Raw genomic sequence first — 8,377 nt, 5'->3', positions numbered from 1 at the left:
GAAGAAAAGGGGGATACCTTGAAATAGATTTTCAAATGATAAACATCAGCTATAAAAGGCGAAATAACCTTCACTGTTTAGTAAATGAGCAACAACGTTGTTGACGCATGAAACAGTCATATGAATCATAGGAGATGCAGTGTATACATCAATCAAACCAACAACTCAAAACTGAACGGTATGAAATTCGCTGTGTTTTGTTTGTTGTATTGTTTTAGGAGAATCTCAGTGTGGAAATATTCACTTCTGTCCACGTGCAAGTGGTGGAGTTTCAATAAAGTTGTCTGACTATTGTTGATATGAAAAAATATTTATCCAGAAAGCCGTGGCGGAGTTTTTTTCTTTCTTTTCTGTTTGGTCATTTGTCTCTTCGTTTAGTTTTTGCTTACTTGTAGGGGTAAATTCAGTAAAAAAAATCTCCCATTGACTTTAATGCTAATCTATGTGTGGGAATAAATTTATACCTGATTTACCTTTAGAAATTAAAATCTTTCATATATCATTCATGAAAGTACAAATGTAGCCCTATCTTTTGCAACAATAAAAACATAGGGTCATGCGGCATTTTTGGGCATTCACATGGCCTTGTTTACAAGCAATGTAGATTCGCACTGAATTCCTATACTGACCCCCATTACTTTTCAACCCTGAAGGGAAAAAAGTTAGTCCATTCAGCATATATTTTTTAATTTTTTTTCAACTCTAGTTTTGATCCATCTACCAAAAAATATTTATTACAAACATTATCTGCCAATCAGAAGAGCATATAACTTCAGTGTTATACAGAAAGCTCTCCCCTAAATGGGCGGTCCCTGATGACGTATGTTTATTTACTAAATTTACTGTATATGTCTGCAGAAAACTAGTAGTACACATTTTAGACAAAATGTAGTTCCTACGAGTAGCTGTTACTTTGTGCAAAACTAAAAGACAATGGGCAATGAATTGATACAAATCGAAAGGCTCCACGTTACAGGGTGACGGTAGAACCCATGACGGAAGTTTCACGTGAATAATGAAATAAATATTTGAAAGTATGATGTGTTTGCCTTGTTGCCTAAATCGGAAGTACCTGTTCTTATACTATGATCCACTTTTCGGGAACCAGTGTGCTCTACCATGTAATATGTTGCTTTTTTTCATCACAGTCAAGTCGGGATCAGATAATTTGGCTATCAAATAAATGCCACTTTGTTGTAACTTAAGTCGAAATAGTCATCAATGCTTAAGATTGCATAGTGGTTTTATTTAAGAAAACACATTTGAAGCAAGTGCGTGTGTGCAATTCTATATCATTCGTGTTTTTTTTTTCCCTTCATCTCTCACAAAAATACAAATAAAAGCTAATGTTTAACTAGACTTGAGGTGAATTTCTAACACAATAGCTTTAATTTGCATGGACTATTTGCCACTGGACGTTAAGCAAAAACAATCAAATCAATCCACTACACTTGATGCAAAGAAACACTCGCAGTGCTTAGTCTATCCGATTTATAGGATATTGTTGTCAGCAATTAGTGCACATGGAAAATTAAGTACTGCGTGAATATAATGGGGGTGAGAGGTCCTTTACAATGAGCAAAAAGTGGTGGGGCATAGCCATTTAGATATGATAAACAACCTTTCACGACAACGTACCTGACGTGGGACCCACACACGTTTAATAAAATGTAAATGGGATGATTATAAAGCTCTTTTTTTTTAAATGTTATTACTAACACCCCCCTTTTGTCATTCAACCTGAAGAGGAAAGAAGAAGGACTACTAGTATCTAAGATTAAAGTCTTTCGCCTCATGAACGTACGGGTTTAATTCCGTCCCGTTCAGGGCAACGTTCCCAACAGATGTAGACTGTGGTTTGAAATCATAGCATGCAGTGCAAACTTAAATGTATAGATTATTCAATTAAAAGGGTGTACTATATCGATTTTTTGCAAAATTTTTGTTTGTTAATACGAAAAAGCCCTGACAAGGACTCATTCTATGATTGAGTCGGTGTTTTAGATTTTTAGAGATTATTAGATTTTAATCTATACATAGCACAATTTCAAAAAACAAGAAAAACGCCACAAGCCGCAAACGTATACTATACGTATATAACCAACCAGATTTTTGCCAATACCTTCTCTGAGGAAACTTTACAAAATGGGTAGTATACATGTATAATGGTTTCAAACCCATTACATCGTATACTTACCTCTGAAAGACGAAGCTTGTTTTGTTACGAGTAATGTTTGGAAAACAATTTTTTGGTGTTTTTTGCTTTTTGCATTGTTTTGGTTTATATTATTTTATGAAGAAAAGGGGGATACCTTGAAATAGATTTTCAAATGATAAACATCAGCTATAAAAGGCGAAATAACCTTCACTGTTTAGTAAATGAGCAACAACGTTGTTGACGCATGAAACAGTCATATGAATCATAGGAGATGCAGTGTATACATCAATCAAACCAACAACTCAAAACTGAACGGTATGAAATTCGCTGTGTTTTGTTTGTTGTATTGTTTTAGGAGAATCTCAGTGTGGAAATATTCACTTCTGTCCACGTGCAAGTGGTGGAGTTTCAATAAAGTTGTCTGACTATTGTTGATATGAAAAAATATTTATCCAGAAAGCCGTGGCGGAGTTTTTTTCTTTCTTTTCTGTTTGGTCATTTGTCTCTTCGTTTAGTTTTTGCTTACTTGTAGGGGTAAATTCAGTAAAAAAAATCTCCCATTGACTTTAATGCTAATCTATGTGTGGGAATAAATTTATACCTGATTTACCTTTAGAAATTAAAATCTTTCATATATCATTCATGAAAGTACAAATGTAGCCCTATCTTTTGCAACAATAAAAACATAGGGTCATGCGGCATTTTTGGGCATTCACATGGCCTTGTTTACAAGCAATGTAGATTCGCACTGAATTCCTATACTGACCCCCATTACTTTTCAACCCTGAAGGGAAAAAAGTTAGTCCATTCAGCATATATTTTTTAATTTTTTTTCAACTCTAGTTTTGATCCATCTACCAAAAAATATTTATTACAAACATTATCTGCCAATCAGAAGAGCATATAACTTCAGTGTTATACAGAAAGCTCTCCCCTAAATGGGCGGTCCCTGATGACGTATGTTTATTTACTAAATTTACTGTATATGTCTGCAGAAAACTAGTAGTACACATTTTAGACAAAATGTAGTTCCTACGAGTAGCTGTTACTTTGTGCAAAACTAAAAGACAATGGGCAATGAATTGATACAAATCGAAAGGCTCCACGTTACAGGGTGACGGTAGAACCCATGACGGAAGTTTCACGTGAATAATGAAATAAATATTTGAAAGTATGATGTGTTTGCCTTGTTGCCTAAATCGGAAGTACCTGTTCTTATACTATGATCCACTTTTCGGGAACCAGTGTGCTCTACCATGTAATATGTTGCTTTTTTTCATCACAGTCAAGTCGGGATCAGATAATTTGGCTATCAAATAAATGCCACTTTGTTGTAACTTAAGTCGAAATAGTCATCAATGCTTAAGATTGCATAGTGGTTTTATTTAAGAAAACACATTTGAAGCAAGTGCGTGTGTGCAATTCTATATCATTCGTGTTTTTTTTTTCCCTTCATCTCTCACAAAAATACAAATAAAAGCTAATGTTTAACTAGACTTGAGGTGAATTTCTAACACAATAGCTTTAATTTGCATGGACTATTTGCCACTGGACGTTAAGCAAAAACAATCAAATCAATCCACTACACTTGATGCAAAGAAACACTCGCAGTGCTTAGTCTATCCGATTTATAGGATATTGTTGTCAGCAATTAGTGCACATGGAAAATTAAGTACTGCGTGAATATAATGGGGGTGAGAGGTCCTTTACAATGAGCAAAAAGTGGTGGGGCATAGCCATTTAGATATGATAAACAACCTTTCACGACAACGTACCTGACGTGGGACCCACACACGTTTAATAAAATGTAAATGGGATGATTATAAAGCTCTTTTTTTTTAAATGTTATTACTAACACCCCCCTTTTGTCATTCAACCTGAAGAGGAAAGAAGAAGGACTACTAGTATCTAAGATTAAAGTCTTTCGCCTCATGAACGTACGGGTTTAATTCCGTCCCGTTCAGGGCAACGTTCCCAACAGATGTAGACTGTGGTTTGAAATCATAGCATGCAGTGCAAACTTAAATGTATAGATTATTCAATTAAAAGGGTGTACTATATCGATTTTTTGCAAAATTTTTGTTTGTTAATACGAAAAAGCCCTGACAAGGACTCATTCTATGATTGAGTCGGTGTTTTAGATTTTTAGAGATTATTAGATTTTAATCTATACATAGCACAATTTCAAAAAACAAGAAAAACGCCACAAGCCGCAAACGTATACTATACGTATATAACCAACCAGATTTTTGCCAATACCTTCTCTGAGGAAACTTTACAAAATGGGTAGTATACATGTATAATGGTTTCAAACCCATTACATCGTATACTTACCTCTGAAAGACGAAGCTTGTTTTGTTACGAGTAATGTTTGGAAAACAATTTTTTGGTGTTTTTTGCTTTTTGCATTGTTTTGGTTTATATTATTTTATGAAGAAAAGGGGGATACCTTGAAATAGATTTTCAAATGATAAACATCAGCTATAAAAGGCGAAATAACCTTCACTGTTTAGTAAATGAGCAACAACGTTGTTGACGCATGAAACAGTCATATGAATCATAGGAGATGCAGTGTATACATCAATCAAACCAACAACTCAAAACTGAACGGTATGAAATTCGCTGTGTTTTGTTTGTTGTATTGTTTTAGGAGAATCTCAGTGTGGAAATATTCACTTCTGTCCACGTGCAAGTGGTGGAGTTTCAATAAAGTTGTCTGACTATTGTTGATATGAAAAAATATTTATCCAGAAAGCCGTGGCGGAGTTTTTTTCTTTCTTTTCTGTTTGGTCATTTGTCTCTTCGTTTAGTTTTTGCTTACTTGTAGGGGTAAATTCAGTAAAAAAAATCTCCCATTGACTTTAATGCTAATCTATGTGTGGGAATAAATTTATACCTGATTTACCTTTAGAAATTAAAATCTTTCATATATCATTCATGAAAGTACAAATGTAGCCCTATCTTTTGCAACAATAAAAACATAGGGTCATGCGGCATTTTTGGGCATTCACATGGCCTTGTTTACAAGCAATGTAGATTCGCACTGAATTCCTATACTGACCCCCATTACTTTTCAACCCTGAAGGGAAAAAAGTTAGTCCATTCAGCATATATTTTTTAATTTTTTTTCAACTCTAGTTTTGATCCATCTACCAAAAAATATTTATTACAAACATTATCTGCCAATCAGAAGAGCATATAACTTCAGTGTTATACAGAAAGCTCTCCCCTAAATGGGCGGTCCCTGATCACGTATGTTTATTTACTAAATTTACTGTATATGTCTGCAGAAAACTAGTAGTACACATTTTAGACAAAATGTAGTTCCTACGAGTAGCTGTTACTTTGTGCAAAACTAAAAGACAATGGGCAATGAATTGATACAAATCGAAAGGCTCCACGTTACAGGGTGACGGTAGAACCCATGACGGAAGTTTCACGTGAATAATGAAATAAATATTTGAAAGTATGATGTGTTTGCCTTGTTGCCTAAATCGGAAGTACCTGTTCTTATACTATGATCCACTTTTCGGGAACCAGTGTGCTCTACCATGTAATATGTTGCTTTTTTTCATCACAGTCAAGTCGGGATCAGATAATTTGGCTATCAAATAAATGCCACTTTGTTGTAACTTAAGTCGAAATAGTCATCAATGCTTAAGATTGCATAGTGGTTTTATTTAAGAAAACACATTTGAAGCAAGTGCGTGTGTGCAATTCTATATCATTCGTGTTTTTTTTTTCCCTTCATCTCTCACAAAAATACAAATAAAAGCTAATGTTTAACTAGACTTGAGGTGAATTTCTAACACAATAGCTTTAATTTGCATGGACTATTTGCCACTGGACGTTAAGCAAAAACAATCAAATCAATCCACTACACTTGATGCAAAGAAACACTCGCAGTGCTTAGTCTATCCGATTTATAGGATATTGTTGTCAGCAATTAGTGCACATGGAAAATTAAGTACTGCGTGAATATAATGGGGGTGAGAGGTCCTTTACAATGAGCAAAAAGTGGTGGGGCATAGCCATTTAGATATGATAAACAACCTTTCACGACAACGTACCTGACGTGGGACCCACACACGTTTAATAAAATGTAAATGGGATGATTATAAAGCTCTTTTTTTTTAAATGTTATTACTAACACCCCCCTTTTGTCATTCAACCTGAAGAGGAAAGAAGAAGGACTACTAGTATCTAAGATTAAAGTCTTTCGCCTCATGAACGTACGGGTTTAATTCCGTCCCGTTCAGGGCAACGTTCCCAACAGATGTAGACTGTGGTTTGAAATCATAGCATGCAGTGCAAACTTAAATGTATAGATTATTCAATTAAAAGGGTGTACTATATCGATTTTTTGCAAAATTTTTGTTTGTTAATACGAAAAAGCCCTGACAAGGACTCATTCTATGATTAAGTCGGTTTTTTAGATTTTTAGAGATTATTAGATTTTAATCTATACATAGCACAATTTCAAAAAACAAGAAAAACGCCACAAGCCGCAAACGTATACTATACGTATATAACCAACCAGATTTTTGCCAATACCTTCTCTGAGGAAACTTTACAAAATGGGTAGTATACATGTATAATGGTTTCAAACCCATTACATCGTATACTTACCTCTGAAAGACGAAGCTTGTTTTGTTACGAGTAATGTTTGGAAAACAATTTTTTGGTGTTTTTTGCTTTTTGCATTGTTTTGGTTTATATTATTTTATGAAGAAAAGGGGGATACCTTGAAATAGATTTTCAAATGATAAACATCAGCTATAAAAGGCGAAATAACCTTCACTGTTTAGTAAATGAGCAACAACGTTGTTGACGCATGAAACAGTCATATGAATCATAGGAGATGCAGTGTATACATCAATCAAACCAACAACTCAAAACTGAACGGTATGAAATTCGCTGTGTTTTGTTTGTTGTATTGTTTTAGGAGAATCTCAGTGTGGAAATATTCACTTCTGTCCACGTGCAAGTGGTGGAGTTTCAATAAAGTTGTCTGACTATTGTTGATATGAAAAAATATTTATCCAGAAAGCCGTGGCGGAGTTTTTTTCTTTCTTTTCTGTTTGGTCATTTGTCTCTTCGTTTAGTTTTTGCTTACTTGTAGGGGTAAATTCAGTAAAAAAAATCTCCCATTGACTTTAATGCTAATCTATGTGTGGGAATAAATTTATACCTGATTTACCTTTAGAAATTAAAATCTTTCATATATCATTCATGAAAGTACAAATGTAGCCCTATCTTTTGCAACAATAAAAACATAGGGTCATGCGGCATTTTTGGGCATTCACATGGCCTTGTTTACAAGCAATGTAGATTCGCACTGAATTCCTATACTGACCCCCATTACTTTTCAACCCTGAAGGGAAAAAAGTTAGTCCATTCAGCATATATTTTTTAATTTTTTTTCAACTCTAGTTTTGATCCATCTACCAAAAAATATTTATTACAAACATTATCTGCCAATCAGAAGAGCATATAACTTCAGTGTTATACAGAAAGCTCTCCCCTAAATGGGCGGTCCCTGATGACGTATGTTTATTTACTAAATTTACTGTATATGTCTGCAGAAAACTAGTAGTACACATTTTAGACAAAATGTAGTTCCTACGAGTAGCTGTTACTTTGTGCAAAACTAAAAGACAATGGGCAATGAATTGATACAAATCGAAAGGCTCCACGTTACAGGGTGACGGTAGAACCCATGACGGAAGTTTCACGTGAATAATGAAATAAATATTTGAAAGTATGATGTGTTTGCCTTGTTGCCTAAATCGGAAGTACCTGTTCTTATACTATGATCCACTTTTCGGGAACCAGTGTGCTCTACCATGTAATATGTTGCTTTTTTTCATCACAGTCAAGTCGGGATCAGATAATTTGGCTATCAAATAAATGCCACTTTGTTGTAACTTAAGTCGAAATAGTCATCAATGCTTAAGATTGCATAGTGGTTTTATTTAAGAAAACACATTTGAAGCAAGTGCGTGTGTGCAATTCTATATCATTCGTGTTTTTTTTTTCCCTTCATCTCTCACAAAAATACAAATAAAAGCTAATGTTTAACTAGACTTGAGGTGAATTTCTAACACAATAGCTTTAATTTGCATGGACTATTTGCCACTGGACGTTAAGCAAAAACAATCAAATCAATCCACTACACTTGATGCAAAGAAACACTCGCAGTGCTTAGTCTATCCGATT

Source organism: Mytilus trossulus, chromosome 6 (assembly GCF_036588685.1).
Source record: "Mytilus trossulus isolate FHL-02 chromosome 6, PNRI_Mtr1.1.1.hap1, whole genome shotgun sequence".
NCBI classification, from domain to species: Eukaryota; Metazoa; Mollusca; class Bivalvia; order Mytilida; family Mytilidae; genus Mytilus; species Mytilus trossulus.
This window is presented reverse-complemented; position numbering follows the sequence as displayed.